A 16,844-nucleotide genomic window follows, 5' to 3' on the forward strand; every position below is an offset into this window, starting at 1 on the left:
TGGGCAGTGTGTTCCAATGCTTTACAACTCTTTCCATGAAGAAATTTTTCCTGTTGTCTAATATGAACCTCCCCTGGTGAAACCAGGGGCCATTTCCTCTTGCCCTGACACTTGTTACCTGGAAGAAGAGACCAACAACCACTTGGCTACAACCTTCTTGCAGGGAGTTGGAGAGTTATAAGGTCTCCCCTGAGTCTCCTTTTCTCCAGGCTAAACAACTCCAGCTCCCCCAACCACTTCACGTAAGACTTATGCTCCAGACCCTTCTCCAGCTCCATTGTCCTTCTCTGGACATGCTCCACCAGCTCAGTGTTCTTTCTGAATTGAGGGGCCCAGAACTGGCCAGAGTAGTCAAGTTGTGGCCTCAACAGTGCCAAATACAGGAGGACAATCACTGCCCTGGTCCAGCTGGCCACACTATTTCTGATACAAGCCTGGATGCCATTGGCCTTCCTGGCCACCTGGACACATGCTGGCTCACGTTCAGCCACTGTCGACCAGCAAGCACTCCCAGCTCCTTTTTTGCCACTCTTCCCCCAGCCTGTAGTGCTGTGGGCAGGACCCAGCACTTGGTCTTGTTGAACCTCATACAATTGGTCTCAGCCCAGAATCCAGCTTGTCCAGACCCCTGTGTAGAACCCTCCTACCCTCCTGCAGATCAATGCTCCAACCCAACTTGGTGTCATCTGCAAACTGACTGAGGGCACAACTTGTCCAGGTCATCAGTAAAGATATTTAACAGGACTGGCCCCAATACTCAGCCCTGGGGAACACTGCTGGTGACTGGCTGCCAGCTGGATTTAACTCCAACCACTAACACTCTCTGGGCCCAGACATCAATTCCAGTGCACTCATCCAAGCCATGAGCAGCCAGTGTCTCCAGGAGAGTGCTGTGGGAGACAGTGTCAAAGGCTTCACTAAAGTCTAGGTAAACTGATGGATGGTTCTACTTCAACTTTCTTTAAAGGTAATTCCAATCTGGTATCTTAGGCTCTACTGGCTGTTAGCTAAGAAAGGTGAAAGCCAGTGTTACCGACTAATAAAAAGCATGTCTAAGTGCCTTAACTGAATGTGCTTGTTGGTTTACAGCTATCTGAATGCTCTAAGAAGTGCTGCTGTTCTCTGTGGTAATGGTGTGATTCTGAGCTGGGGGAAGGGCACTGAGAGGTGCTCACTTAGCTGGGTGGCTGCCTTGGGCACAGGACTGAGGCTCAGAGGGATGTTTGCCCAGAGAGTGGTGCCCTGCAGTTGACGTTCACCAAGAGGCGCTAATGATCCAACAAAGCCAGCAAGCTGCTGTGCTTAATATAGTTATCATCTGTGCTGTAGATTGGACTTTAATTAAATTTCTTAATTAGGCCCGAATCCAATAAATCTAGAAATAGTAATTAGCAGGAGCCAGCTGTTTTATAACTTGTTATCCTGCTTTTGTGGTTTAGATAAGATCTGACTTGAATAAAAGTTATTTTACCTGCTCATGTTTGTTGTAAAAAAAAAATTACTTGCTCATATTGTTTTAATCCTGGCCTCATTTTGGAGACCATCAATTATTAAAAAAAATTTTAAAAAGGCTATAAATGTAGTATGTTATGTAAATATGTTTTTGTGCTATATTAGAATATTATGTATCAACTTTTAACCTGTATTTCTGTTGATCAGTGCATTCATATTATGGATTCATTAAGTGTAGTTTTCTATCTTAGAAATCTATGGTGCTGCTTGTGAATGATGACCTCAGTTCTAAATGGTCAATCATCAATTTTCTCAATTTTAACAGTTTTTATTTGGATCATGTAAATATTACTTAGAATTTTTTTAAGTAAATCTGTTCCTTAACAAGAATAACTGGAGATATTCTTCAGGTAATAACACATTCCCAAGAAGTGGTTTAAGAGGTTTTCCTTTTATTCCATGCCTCCAGCCCTTTTAATTAGAGCAGACTGCACTAGAATTTCCACAATTACTGAGTTGGAGCTTAGAATGACAAGTAGTGTATGCATAGGAGAATAGTAAACCATTTGCTTCCCTCTGCAAACATGGTGATGACTTGCTTGTATCTGTACTAAGTCATATTTTAAAAACATCAAAACCAAAAGGGAAGGGATAATTTATCCTATTGCAGTACAGCAGCCAGAGGATCTCATGGGATAAAGTGATGATTTCCTTTCTGTAATCCTCTGTGTGAAATAGTACCCAAAAATATCAATTATCTTATAGATAAATTTTATTTTTTCCCCAAATGTTACTGCTTGGCTTGGTATTTAAAAATTGATGACAATTAGATGACTCAGTCACACATATTGTATGCAATAAACCTTATTTAAGTTATTTTTAATTTTTTTTAAAATTTCCTCTTTGTTAAGTATTCGGTGGTCTGAAATTAATTAGCTTTGAACGCATCAAATTTGAAATACAATGACATTTCATACTTAGCAATATTTCAGTATAAAGTTTAATTGAATTTTGTTTGTTTTACAGCAGCTGCTGTGCTTTCAGCAAACAAATTGCCTTTGTTGAGGAGTACTGTGAGGAATCCCACAAGGATTTAAAAGAGCTTCTGGGGTGAATGTTGGCTGTATAACAGAATAAATTTACTGCAGGTTTACTTAAAGTGATACATGTGGAAATGAAGAATTGTAATGTCTGTTAGATCTTAAATTATGATGGAGACATGCAACCTAGTGAACAGCTTTCTTAAAAGCCTTTGTGCTGTACTGAGGAAAAAAGAGAAAACCCAACACCATGATTTTTAGTTGATTGGAGCAGAGAGTGGTCATTAGGACATTGCCACCTAAATAGTAATGTCCAGAGCATTAGTCCTCTATAAGCCTACCTTTTAACAGAGATGCAAGTTCAAAGTGTACATCTATCCATTTTAACCCCTTAAAGGACTTCTAAGTGACATGTTATTAAAATGATATGGTTTCCTGTTTTAGAGAGAAAATGTATAAGAACTACCATGTTGGTAAAACCCTCCATTTTGGATGTGTATATGTATATTTTATATATATATATATAAATATATAAATTATTGCTGTGCAGATAAGGACTAAGTATAAGCCAGCTTTTACATGCCTTCTTCAATCTATTTTATCAGCAACATGTGCACTTCTGCTGATGGTTGCACTTTCCTTGACTTTACTGTTCCATTATGCCTAATAAATATGGATACTTTGATGTAGTAGCATGCATATGTTAGTTCTCTTTTTCTAGCGCATCTTTGCTGACTCAAGCAGCAGTCTATTTCATCTGAAACTTTATTTACTGGGAGGTGTTTATATAAATACACAGTAAAAAAGGGGAGGTATAAAGCCAAGTGATTTATCTAATGTGGGAAAAGCAAAGGGAAAAAAACCCAGCAAACAAATCTGAAACCAGACAAAGAATTTTTCAGAATATTTCTGTTCAGCATTCAAGTTATAGATACTAATGCAGCATAAAGTTTTTTGAGCAGCTTGGTCTGAAGGTCTCTGCCCATGCAGGGGGGGCTAGACCCAGATCATCTTTCAGGTCCCTTCCAACCAAAGTTTTCTATGGTGACTTTATGTTTTTCATTAAAGGTGGTGTAATAAAGAAAGTGAAAAATAAATTAATTCTTTTAACTCTGTCAAGAAAACAGATCCGGTCATAGATAGTATTGCAGATAATTTTATTTGAGATAAACCATCTTAACTGATTTCCAAATAAAAATTATTTGGTTCAATGTTTTTGGTATTGTAAAGAATTTGACTTGATATTTCTGAACATAATGTTAGAATATTAATTTCAAAATTAGCTTGTTGTAGAGCAAACAAGTTTGAAGCAAACTTACACTTCTCTGGGAACTGGGCTTGCTCCTTTTTTTTTTTTTTCAAATTTAGTAGGGGAACAGAACACTTAAAAAATTTTTAAAAAGGTATGCATATAAGAGAATGGACAGCAAAAGAAAGGGGATGATTCACTCTGCACAGGTGTGGAAATGAGAGAATAGCACTGAACTGCAGTTAAGGATACTGAGCTTGAAGTTTATGAGCTGGCAAAGTAAAATAAGATGAGCTATGTTAGTACAGACAGGCCAGCAAGGATTTTAAGCTCAACATATGTCATGATAATGAGAACTGCAAGGAACTCCTTTGTGGAAGTGTTAGAAGCAGGTTTGTGTCTGTATCTGGTCCCGAAAGGTGGATATTTTGCACATTTGTATGAACAGATCCCTGAAATGCTGAAGGTAGAGTGAAACCCTACCAGGGTTTCTGTTGTATGCACAGTGCCCTTCAGGCTGACTCCTCCCCATGTGACTGCTATGGAATGTGGCTGTTTTAGTGGGATATTGCACATTCCAACTCAAGTTCCTCCTGACCTTATACCAATGTAATGATTTGGTGGGGTCACTGCTTCTGAAGCTGAGACCAGAGTATTAGGTCCAAGGAATAACCTTACCCTCCAAAATCTGCAGCCATTTCTGGCTACATCATTTGAGCATTCTGCTTTGGTGTACAGCATATGTGTTACTGTGTGTATGTAAATTTATATGTATATATAGGATAGAAACGTGTTAGGAGAGGAAGGGAAAGAGATTTCAGACTCAGCCTTTGGGAAGTGTGTTTCTACTTTTAATTTACTTAGTGGACTAAGATTAGTGTCTCCAGTGTATCTTGAGAAGGCCATGGCAGCCATATTTTTAGGACACTCAGATTTTCACAGCTGGTATTTTCAGCTCCTGCTAGGGAGGCTAGAAGCAAAACTTCATGATATAATGGCAAAGGCAAAGCTCTGTTAAATATAACTGAGTGAATTCCTACCTTTCTGTTTGTTACTGACTAAAATCAGAGAGTTAGACAGGGTCTTGGGCGTGCAGCTTTTAATTAGGTCTAAAATACAAGAAGCCACCTTCAAAGGCCAGCTTATATTGAGCTAAGAAGACCTATTCTGACTTTATTAGATGTATATCAGCCAGAACATCTGTAGAAGAAAAGATATTTAGTACTCATGGCATATAGAGGATAGTAATGTGATAAGGGTGGCAGAAAGAAGTGATAAGGTGTTTGTCTCCAATGGGAAAAGAGAGAGTTTATTCTCTGTAGAATGTGAAAATGGGAGAGGGGACGGGGCAGAGGGAGAATATAATATCGTATATTAAAAGAAACATATATTGAGTTGGCAGTTTTGGTGAAATAGTTTTAGGCTTTCCTTTATACATGCGAGGTGTGGCTTTGGTGCTGCTATTGAATTGAAGAACTAAATACAATGAAGGACCAAAAATGTCAAAAGCCTTTGCTCTTTCTGCACATAAGAGTAACTGAAAGAGGGCTTGTAGTGTTCAGTCTTAGGGACTGAATAATCTGTGGTAGATAAGTTGCACTTATCAAGATATATTGGTTGCCTGTTTTAAGAAATACCACTGTCTCTGCTTCTCTGGTTACCCAAACACCTTTTGAGTGGTAGATACATTTTCCCTAATAGTTTCAAAATTATATATGTTGTGAAGTGTGGCATTATCAGACTCATGGTAAAGATATCTGAAGAACTGAGTTTGGTAAATAACTGGACTGGAATTAACAGAGAACTAGAATTCAGCAACCGTCATTCTTACATATTACTGCATGTCTACAGCACTCCCTTACAATGCTCCTGGCGAAGTGGCTGGAGAGGGATGTAATTTTATCACTGGGTAATTTTCCATAAAGGCAAGTACCTGAAGAGCATTTGGATTGAATTTTTTTTTTTCTCCCATAACCCATTACTATGATTTTAATTGGAAGCAACTCTTTGTTCATGTAAAACTAGCATGAAGTCTTTACTGAAAGATAGTGGTGTCTTTGTATCAAACAGTGCCTGTTTCAAGCTGTTACGCTTGTCGTTGTTTAATTGAACTTCCTTACATTTCTGGGAGAAGGAAAGTTTTACCATCTCCTCCTGTGAATCACTTTAACATGCTGTCTGTGAACCGAAAAATATCCCTTTTATGAGTAGGTGGAATAATAGGCTAGCTGGATTCTGATACTTATTAAACATTAAGTGTGTGTCAAAATCTGCAAGAGAGCACTGAGAAGCACAGAATTTACAACTGTGCAAGCTTGTGTAATTTTTATTATCATAACGAAGTCTTTACTGTGCACACAGGAATTCTGTGCTTCATAGCTGCTATATATGAGCATTTTCTCCACCTGAGAAAATGTGGATATTTTTAACTTTCCTGTTAGAACTGAAGCATTTACTAATAACAGGCTACAAACCTAACACCAGTGAGGGTGTTCAGTGTGTACCTAACAGAGTTGATTGATGCCTTTGGGTATGGAAGTGCAGTTTTCTGCCGAGGCAGGGTTAACGGCTGAGCTGCAGTTACACCAAGCACATATGATTCGGCTGCCCCGAGTCCTTTTCACAATTTGTTGCTGAGTCACTGGGTGACCTTGTGTAAACCTCTTCCCTTGACATGCTCTGCCTGTAAAAGAGGAGCACTAGCAATGACCTGCGTGGTTATTCTTGGATGAGGAGTTCTGTGAAACTGCAGATTAGAAGTAAATTATTAGTTTTGTATCGTGCTTTATGTGCCTTATGGTTGGCATAGTGTGTCAGTAATAAAAAGGAAGATGGGGTTATATGTAAGGGACAGAGAGGAGAGATCTGTGACAGAGGATTGATAACTGGTCTGTAAACGAGGTATGGAACAACATTATCTTTGGCTTTCTTGACTTCAGGGTATATGCTGGTTAACCCTCCAACACTGATTCAAAATTAAGAGGACTGTATTTTAGAAAGCCAAAAGACTATTAAGAAAAGCCAGTGATGAAATTTAAAAATCAAATAAAATAACTTAATGTTACTTTTAATTTGAGTAGATCTGGCTTTTTGTCTGCATACATGTCTGTGCTTAGGAATGACCATCCTATTCTATATAGAAACAGAGATAGTAGCATTATGGTGGACTGTCTCTGTAATGGGTCTTTGACATCTTCTCTACCCCGTCTTGATGGACCCTGTTCAGACAGAATATATTTTAGCTTCACAGATATTTTAACTATTTCAAATATATACTATTATGTTTTTTTTTGAAACAACATTCCCAAGAATTATTGGCTTACAAGGGTTTATAAAAGGAGCAGCCCCTAAAGCCAGGAATTTGTCTCAAATTAATGGAAAAGTTTAAAGGAAATACTGTGTCATCCTACAAGATCTCTGTAACATTGTAAAGCAAAAGCTTATACTCTTCCAGTTCTTCACGATACCAACTTCCAACTGGCAAAGATCCTTGGCATAGCACTTGACTTTCATTATGGTTGAAATTTTAAATCTACTACTTTCAAATCTTCCCTTATTAAAAAACATATTTTAAGATTTCTGGTAGCTGTAAGGATCTTTCTTACAAAGGGAAGGAGTGCCATAGAGCTTCAGGAAAAGTTTTGTGCCAAGTTTGTCAAAACCTCTGAAAAATAAAGCACATACTAGGAACTATCAGTGTTGGTGATGTAGTGCAAATTTCTTACAAGCACATTAGGGAATTAAAAGTGAAGACTATTACTTGTATTACTTGTAGCAATGGCCACATTTGGCAATTTTCAAACTCAGACCAAATACTGATGTGAAAATTTGTTACCTTTTAATTAATCATTAAAAATTAAATTAAATAAATACATTCTAGCCTTTGTGGAAAGGATTTTCAGAGTTAAGGTATAAGAAACAGACATCAGGTAGTTTAGACTTCGGAATCCAGTTGTTTCTTTAGAGGGCCATTGTATGTATTTGCTTTTACTCATATAAATGTAAAATGAATGTCATATCTATTTATATACTACATGAACTGCTGAGGCAAAATATGTGAGAGAAGCTAAAAGGCCTGAATAGGCCAAAAAATCTTGCACTAGAGTCAAGTTTTATAAATACCTAGGCACTGTGGAGGACCATTGAAAAAGTAGTTCTTTTGGGAAGCTGAAACCTTTGCTTTTCCATTGTGTAAATGACTTCAGGTATACAAATGCCTGTAATTGCCTTATCAGTGACAGATACATGAAGAATTCTTGTTCAGACTTTAAAACTGAAATATCTCTAGTATCTGAAATGGTGAGGAAGAGAGTGAGTCCATGAGTAAGTTCATATTTCTTTTGAGGACCAGTCTAATTGGTGATCTTACATCAGCAATCTCAGTCACTTTGATAAGGCAGCACTGAACACTGTGTGTGGGAGTAGGGAAGAAAAATGGTCTTGTAAATCTTCATTGCTCCAGCCTATATCTTTGACTAAGCTATGTAAGAGAGGGACAAAATAACTTTGATTGCTGGGTAAGTCCAGGGCACAAAAAATAGTACTCAGCAGCTTGAAAATGATGTGGAAGGCAAGCACTGCCAATACAGAGCAGTGGCACAACATCTCCCTTCATTCTTGTCTCATTCAAATGGGGACCCCATACAGTCTGTGTGGGCTGAACTCCCTACTGGTGTAGCACCAGGAAGACAGAACAAGGGGCATCAAACCAAGGAATGAGAGTTGTGTAGAACTGTTTTTGAAGCCTGAGCGTGGCTGGAAATTCTCCTGGGAGGGAGGGTGTTGAAGGGCATTAATTTGTTCTTACAAGTCCTTAAAACTCACTTGTGTTTAAGACTGTATAAAGAGAAGAATATTCTTGCAAGTTTCTTAATGCATTCAACACTGGTCCTACTGAATTACTAGACCCCCCAATTTTATACTTTGCTGAGATGATGTATTATGGATGATTCTAGAAACCTTGATGTTCCCATTTCTTGCATTTATATAAATCCTGGGGTGACATCAACATTACCTTTATACACTTAAAAGGATAGTCTATTTTTGTAAGGTCTGAGCAGCCTAAGATCTCTTACCTTTATGGAACCTATCTAGGAGTTTATTTGATGTGAGAGAAGGGGTCTCAGACAGAAAAGCCTCCAGGAAGTAGGTTGGCTCCTTTGACAGACTTAGGAACAAAAAGAGTCCACAAACTTTGTCACCAGTGGTGTCACTCTCAACCTTCAGCAAGGAAATCTGTGTTGGGGAAAACATATGTTGAGTGATTTTTTTTCTTTTTAAATGTATAAAAAACCTGGTTCTTAGTGTGAGTGAGGCTGTGAAGTCACTGGCCATACTCACTGAAAACTCATTGCATCTGTTTTTTAAAAGCTTCAATGTGCATGATATTTAATGAATACAGAATGTAATTCATAATTTTATTAGTTAATTATAGTAGTCTTAAAGGACATAATTTCACATGGATAGCTCTCCCTCACCCAATTACTACTTCATCCCAGTCATCTTAATTATTGGGAAAGTTTTTGTATAACTTTATTACACATAAGCACTATGTAACACAGAGAATTTAGATTTGCCTAGTTTGCACACAAAAGCAACTATGTCCTCCACTGCACACCACAGTTGTCATGTAAAATCTATTAAATACTGTAATTAACATATTTTCCAATGTGTTTTATGGTGTTAAATCCACTGTACAAGCAAGTCACCTCAAAGTCTTCCGAAGCACACACTCAAGAATTCCTATTGCTTCCTACTTTAGAAAAAAAGAGAAAGAATAGGAAGATTTGTGTTTGCATTGACAATCCAATTAAAACAGCAAGGTGGCAGGAATGATATCAATTCCTATGAAAGCACTGTTTCATCATGCACTGCCTACCAGTCATTTGTAGCCCTCCATCTGGGAATTGTGGCATAATAATCTACAGTAAGGCAAAAAGAACAACTCAGAAACAAATTTGAACTGTTGACCTACTTTTGGTAATCCACCATTGCTGACAGAAGTTGAAATGATCCTAAAGAATGACTTATTATGGGGATTCCAAAACAGAAAGCTGTAATACAGAGGCTGGAAAGTGAATGATTACTTTTATATCTGTCATTGTTTCCAGTATCCAAATAAAAGTTCCGTGTTTTGTCCACCAAAGAGTTATTTTGCAATAAAACTAAGAGAGAAGAAAAGTTTCCATCAGGATTCCTGGTAGTCATCAAAAGAGTATTTGTAGGAACTTCCTGCTCATCCTGTCTTTGATTTCTGCTGTATCAACTTCAAAGTTGATACTGAAAATAAGAAGTAACAAAAAGTTTCTGAAGATCTGCCCTCTCTAAGTTTGTTCACTGTGTAAAGGATGGAGATAGTGGTTATGCATTTTGCAAAGTGTATGTTGCTGAGAATATGTAGAGTGGTCTATAAAGGTCATGCCACAGTATTTGCCTCTTTGACACAAGTCTTGTGTTGAAAGAGGTTGACTCTGTGGCATGATCTGTCCTATTTCTACCTTGGGCCATGACCCATTCGCACTGAAACGTCCATTTAGATTTTCTTTGCTTTCAGGGGATCCCTTTAAATACCTCAGGTTTTTTTTTTTCCCCCCAGTCTGCTTTTGGTTCAGTCACTGCACAAGACAGAACATTTCTGGTTGTAATGCTGTGTATTAGGCAGAGATCGAATGGGCAAAGGAAAGAGCAAGTCATGTATATTGGGCACAAGTGTTTGTTGCTGACATGTTCTGGCTGCTGACATGTTAAGTCACATTCATGAGACTGTGCCACAGCTATTTATGTGTAAATAAATTCTGTGCTCTACTGGGAATCCCAGGGAATCTGGTACCGAAGCAAATACCAAAGACTGGAGGGAACAATGGGAAGATGCAGCCTTCTTGTATGTCATGTGTATGCCTGACAAATAGATATCTTACTGCAAAGTCATAAATCAAATTAATATTATGGACATAAAGCTTTAGAGTGGAAAACAAGACACTGTAGTAAAATTTCATAGTTTTTTTGGAAAGAAATATGCTTTTTTAATCCTTGAACATTTGGTGGTAAGAAGGAACCCCTTCCCTCCCTTCTCTAGCTGTCGATTGGAACAACTTCTGACAAAAAGCCAATGGTAATGCACACAGTCCTGTTACAAAGCATTTGCCAAGTGAAATTCCTAGCAACTACTGCATAGAATTCACAGATGTGTTCAGCACTGTTTTCCCAAAGATTTTGCCACTCTTATCACTGTGTATCTTGTTTTATACTTAGTCATTTTAAAACCAAAAACCTTGTTTCCAAAAGGTCTTCAAAATGTGGATCAGCTGTGCCAGGATATAGGGAGGGCTTCCAAAATATTCAGGGAAACTGCTTTGCTGTTACCACATGGTAAGGATGCACTTGCTGTTTATCTTATTTTTCCTGCTCTGAAGATCATGGTTAAACCCAGCCTCTTCCTATTTGTGGTGTGGAGGACAGAAGGAAGGGTTAGTACCTCTCTTCTGCAGAAAAAAGTATTTTTTGAGATCTCCACCCCTTATAGTCCACAGACCCTGCATATATGGACTGTCTGCAACATTACCCCAATTGTCAGAGAAATTGTCCTCAGCTGTTCTACTTTCCAACAAGAAATCTAAAATATCTGTCCACCTTAGGAGTTATTTTTTAAATCTTCTGCAATAATACACTCAATGTTTAAGAGTTAAAATGGACTAAAATGTCCCATATGAACAGATATGACTAAAATCTCTGAAAATCTGAGTGCTTTGCCTATTCTGGGAATGCCAAGGAAAGGCTGGAGGCTGGCATCAGTGTTCACTATCTTACCTTTAAGCTTATGTTGCTCTCAAGATACGGTGCTACCTGACATGATGGAGTAATGTGTGAGAAACAGAATTTTCACCAAAGATTCTGTGTATTACAGTTTGTGATTAAAGAACCTGAACAAACAATCTTGAATCCTTTCTGGCCTTTCCTAACTATTTGGGGAGTGTTGACAAATCTTGCGAGTCATGGCCACGTAAACAGAAAAAACCCTTTCATTTTATAACACTGAACTTTTGTCTAGAGAGCTATTATATAATAAAGAACATAAGTGGATCAACTTACTTTATTTAGCATGCACTGCCATAACTACAGGATATGAACATGTTGGTGACTTTATTGTGTTGAGTAAAATTAGGAATTTATCAAACATAGCTCATCTCTGAAATTATTTTTATCATAGTATTGGTTCTTTGAGGAGCTTTTCATGTGCACTGTATATTTTGAGTTCTGAATGAATTTCAGCAACTATAGTTTATACTCTGTTTGCAGATTAACAGATCCATGCTCACAGTAATAGCTTCCCTTTATCCTTTTCCTCCACCATTAGAAATGGGTTTATCTTAGCACTTACTAGAAGTGAGAAATTAAGTATCCAATTATTTTAAGGTTTTTTTGTATTAACATATCGTTTAAGAAGCTATAGGAAGATTACTGAAGGATTATTGGGTTTTAAGTTTCCAGTGGTTGCTGGTAATTCATTGTGAATAGCACTCTAACAACTTGTAGTGACTAGCATAATTAAATGTTTCAAATTTGCTGTAGTTTTTGCAAGACTTATTGCCAATTAGTCTTCTTTTTTAATCTCACTGGTATGCTATGCTATTGAAACATCCACTTTCAAAAGTAGGTACTGTCACATCAATATATTTTTTTAATATGTTATTATTACTGTAATTTATGTGGATTCTAGATCTGTGTTTCATCCTTCTCTCAAAACTTTTGTAAACACTGTTCTCTTTATATAGCAAGGCCACCTAGCCAATAACATTATTAAGATATTTTTATTTCCAAATTTACTAAAGAATTTAAATACAACCATTAATCTTAACAATGAGCTTTCTAGAATCTAATAAATTCCCCTTTAGAAGAAACGGTATCGCAGAATGAATATATCTGCTAAAAGATAAGTGCATTTTTCAAGGTAGACATATTATCTGGATAACTTTGGAATCTGTATTTGTGGTTTTCTTTTTTTTTTCTTTTGAGACTTGTGGGTATGGGTCTGTTTTCTTGTCATCTTACTGGCCTGATTGCTGTCTTTTCTTTGACAAGAAAATTCTTGCTTTCTCTTAGGTATTTCTACATTACATGTTAATATGGGAAAACCTTCTCTTTCCCTTTTGTTCAAATGTATTCAGATTGCTAACTGAAAACCAAAAGGAAGCAAAAAAAGTTTTTTTATGTGGAACAGCAATATTGGAATATTTAAGAACAGGGTAACTCAAAAAGGATGATGAAGATAGGATGAAGTGAGACATATCTGACGTAATTAAAAAATAGAGGTTCTTGGCCTCTGTCTCTGCCTGAGGAGGTTTGTTACTACAGAAATAAATCGAATTCCTCTTTCCAATGTTCTGTGCTACTTAAATATGCTGACTAAGCTCTTTCAGCACTTTGATCTTCTGCCATGATCTGGCCCCAGCTGTACTTTCATCCTCTTCAAAAGTATTCTCTCACAGCAGTGAATTTGGCCCTAAGGAAATGAGTATGCAGATTTCCTTTCTTTCTCCATTAAATGCTACCTAGATGACAGTCTTTATTGAACAAAAAAGCTGATAAATTATTCCCCAAGGAATTAGTTTTTAATCCACTAACAACAGAATCTACTTGGTAACCTTAAACAAACCCCTAGAGATAAGTACAATATTTCCCAGCAAAGGAAATTGTTTAGGAGTTATGTTTTTGGGACTGGTATCATTGGATGGAATCCTGAGGTATTTTATGTGAAGTGCAGCTGTTTGTGAAGACTTGAAAAGTGGACATGGTAGTGGACACATCCATCATGTTTCATTGCAGTTCAGATGGGGTATTCTGTCTGGCTTCCAGCTCTCCTGCCTGAAAGGCAAGGAGTTTGACCTGTTCTGTGTCCTATCTGCCAGCCCTCTGCTTTGGAGACCCTGCATGGCTGTGTCTGCTTAAGACATTGCTGAAATCTGTTTGACTTGTTCAATTCACTTGTCCTCAATCTTTAACATAAAGGGCATACCATGAGAAGAGATATTACTGAGGAGACTTTACTTTCTTTTCTGTACTCCACAGCATAAATAAAAATGCTGTTAAAGGTGTTTAGGAAAACTGAGGTAGATGATTCTCATTAAGGAACTTGACTTTCTTCCAGTCGTTAAGCTTTCAGAGTGCTATTTTCCGCAAAGATATCTCCATAATGATAATTTTATCTCTGTAAATAGATTTTTCTGTGCACGGGAAATATTAATCCAAACTAATATGTAGTAAACATCAACAAAAATTTGAATTCTTCTGTTGTTTCCCCTTGTGATCAAAATATGTTGAAATAACATAAAGAAATGTGAAGCCAAACAGTATTAAGGCTTTATACATCTCTTTCAATTGTTTTCAGAGAGGAAATTGTGAACATTGCCTTTGCTATACAAAATAGAATTCAGGTTTTTGGAAATTCAGTCTTTACCTCTTTTCAAAGGACGCATGATAACTTCCTCATATTGGTATATTTTTGGTACTTATAAAGATTTATGTCAATGGCCAGTCTGTACATGACAATTTTTAGGTGGCCTCCATGATAATTTAGGCCTGTAGTCCAAAACCCAGTAGCTTGTGTTGAAATGAAATTCAAACTCAGTGCTAACTCTGCTGAGTTAATAGTCTGGATCGACCTGGTCTAACTACCAAGTAGCTTAGCAGCTTTCATTCTACTTTCATTGAAGACCATCTAGAAAAGGCCACATTTGCTAGATGGCCACATAATTACACATGTATTTTGGAAATAAGATGCCACACTTGTAATTTCTGCAATATCTTATTCTGCTTCATTTTTTTACCCTGTGTAAATATTTTCCCATTGCATTGCTACCATCAGAGCTGTCAATCAAATCTGATTTGTGTTAAAATTTCTTTTTGTTTGGTTTAACAGATGATGTCACCAATATTGCTCAGGAATCCCTCCTTGCTGATGAAGAAGAGAACGTGCCAAGAGGAGTAGGAGTTGCAGTGTGGAAAGAACAAACATATCTAGTGACTCAGCTACTGCTGCTGCTCAGTCTTCACCTCTTTATGTTAAAATTGAACACAACTGCCTCAGGAACCTGTGGAAAAGAGAAAGGTACTGTGCATTGCCAGCGTGTTGGGTGGGTAGGAAGAGAACAAATCTGCAATACAGATATAATGTTATCAGTTTGTTAGAGACAATATAATTTGAAGCTTCAAGTTTGAAGTTCTTGTTTGTACTGGGAAAGACTTTAAACCCAACCAGATTTTGTAGGCAGTGAAATAAAGTGAATCTATGTGAAGCTTTTATCTTTGCTTGTGGTGCTTTTATTCTCTTTACATAGAGGCTTTCTGGATTCACTGAACAGATTTCTTGATATTATGAACATTTTTTACTTGTGATTTTTTAAAAAATAAATTTTGTAAGTCATTTCCTCACCACCACTACCCATGGCATCTAAAGTGTGCAGTACAGAAGGGTGCTTAGTGTCTTATGTTTATCATATGCTTGCTAACTTGGCCACTGTTTTACTTCAGCTATATCTGTCACCATAAGAAAGAGGAAAGACTTTAATTGATTTGGTCTCAGTCAGATGCTAAGATCCTTTGACAGACTTTCCCAACTTTCTGTTGACTTATACGTGCTTATAATATGCATATGTCTGGGTATGCAGCAGGCAACTATATATGCCACGCATAAAACTCACCACAATATTTTGTTTGCTTCAAGGATCATCTACTATAGGGGGAAATTATCCAATTCCTCCTATTAGAGAAGTATGGTAAGGATAACAGTTTAATGTGGTGAGCTAATTTTGGGGTTTTTCATCTTGTGGCAGTCCTGCAGTGGAACTGCAGTGTGACAGAGTTACTAGGATTAGAAATATTAGGAAATAGGCAACCCCCACTCTCTATAACTGTTGTTTCTGCAGCAAAATGCTGCAATGAGTCCCTAGAAATTATATTTATATCAAGAAAGATATCAAGAATATGGTTGAGGTTTGCCAGAAAACTGTAATGCAAAAAGAATGAGAAACTTCAGTCATAACTGTCTGTATCTAAAAAATTATCTCCATATCTAAGTAATAATAACAGAAAGCAGATGATGCTGATTTTGAAAAGAATTAAAATACTGAACTCTAAACCCATCTGATGAATATTATATTAGCTTTCTGTGAAGGTGAATGCATTTTGATTTTTAAATTTCAAAGGAATGCCATTTAAAGGTTATTTTCCTCCTGTTGTCATTTAGACTGTTTATCCTGTATATCCAAACAGTTGAACATAGATTAAAAAATTGATTTAAACATATTTTATTTAGCTGACTCTGCTTAATGAAAATGAAAATTTCCAAACAGAGAGAGTCTTCAACTGCTAATGCATTTTGTAAAATGATTTTATCTTGTGCAAATTACCTATAAGGAAGCTTCCTAGTACTTGGGTTTTCATCCTCTGGATAGCTTATATACATTTGCCCACTGCCACAGAAAAAAACCCCTACATGTCTCGCCCCTATTTGCCTCATTTGATTAGTCATATTTCTTGCATGTCAATGTCTTTTTATTTGGCTAGACTATTTCTGATCTCTCCAACCTGTCTCCTCAGAACGGTGTTCTCCCAGGCATTCGTGCAGGAACAGTGCTGCTACATCATGCAGCTGTGTGCTGGCACTTTTCTTTAGAGAATGACTGGCTGCTTCTGTGGAAATTTAGCATTGCTGTAGCATGCTTGGTCCTAAAATAGGGCCAGGCACATTTTTTAAAATGGCTCTTTCTTTCTTTTGCTGACTGATCATGAAATCTATCAAAAATTGGTATTTTCCCCCTTTCTTCGAATTGATAGAATTGATATACTTTAGTATTATTCTCATGTTTCCATTTTTTTCTTAACATCCTTTGAACAATCCATCTGTACTGACTAATCGTCTGTACAAATGTTACTTATGTTCACTGCCACGTTATAACAGATCCATTATTGTCCAAACACAGAAAACAAGTGCTATAACATGTTTGTGTCTGAATAGTTTTTCTTACTTGCAAATATAAGAAGGTAATACATTTGGGTAGCTGATAGCTGTACAGCTGCTGGCAGAATTCCCACACATGTTTTGCCAT

General features: G+C 37.1%; 1 protein-coding gene across 8 annotated transcripts in view; it reads left to right on the forward strand.

The window, feature by feature from the left end:
- The window catches only part of JAKMIP1 (janus kinase and microtubule interacting protein 1), a 244,905-nt gene that overhangs the window by 41,539 nt on the left and 186,522 nt on the right, over window positions 1-16,844 (forward strand). For all 8 annotated transcript variants that reach the window (XM_050337666.1, XM_050337665.1, XM_050337671.1 and 5 more), the window contains exon 2: window positions 14,657-14,845. The gene's annotated coding sequence lies outside the window, so the exon portion shown is untranslated. The remainder of the gene's footprint in view (window positions 1-14,656; window positions 14,846-16,844) is intronic.

The sequence above is a fragment of the Myiozetetes cayanensis genome, unplaced genomic scaffold (assembly GCF_022539395.1).
Source record: "Myiozetetes cayanensis isolate MyiCay16 unplaced genomic scaffold, myiCay2020 scf7, whole genome shotgun sequence".
In the NCBI taxonomy this organism is placed as follows: Eukaryota; Metazoa; Chordata; class Aves; order Passeriformes; family Tyrannidae; genus Myiozetetes; species Myiozetetes cayanensis.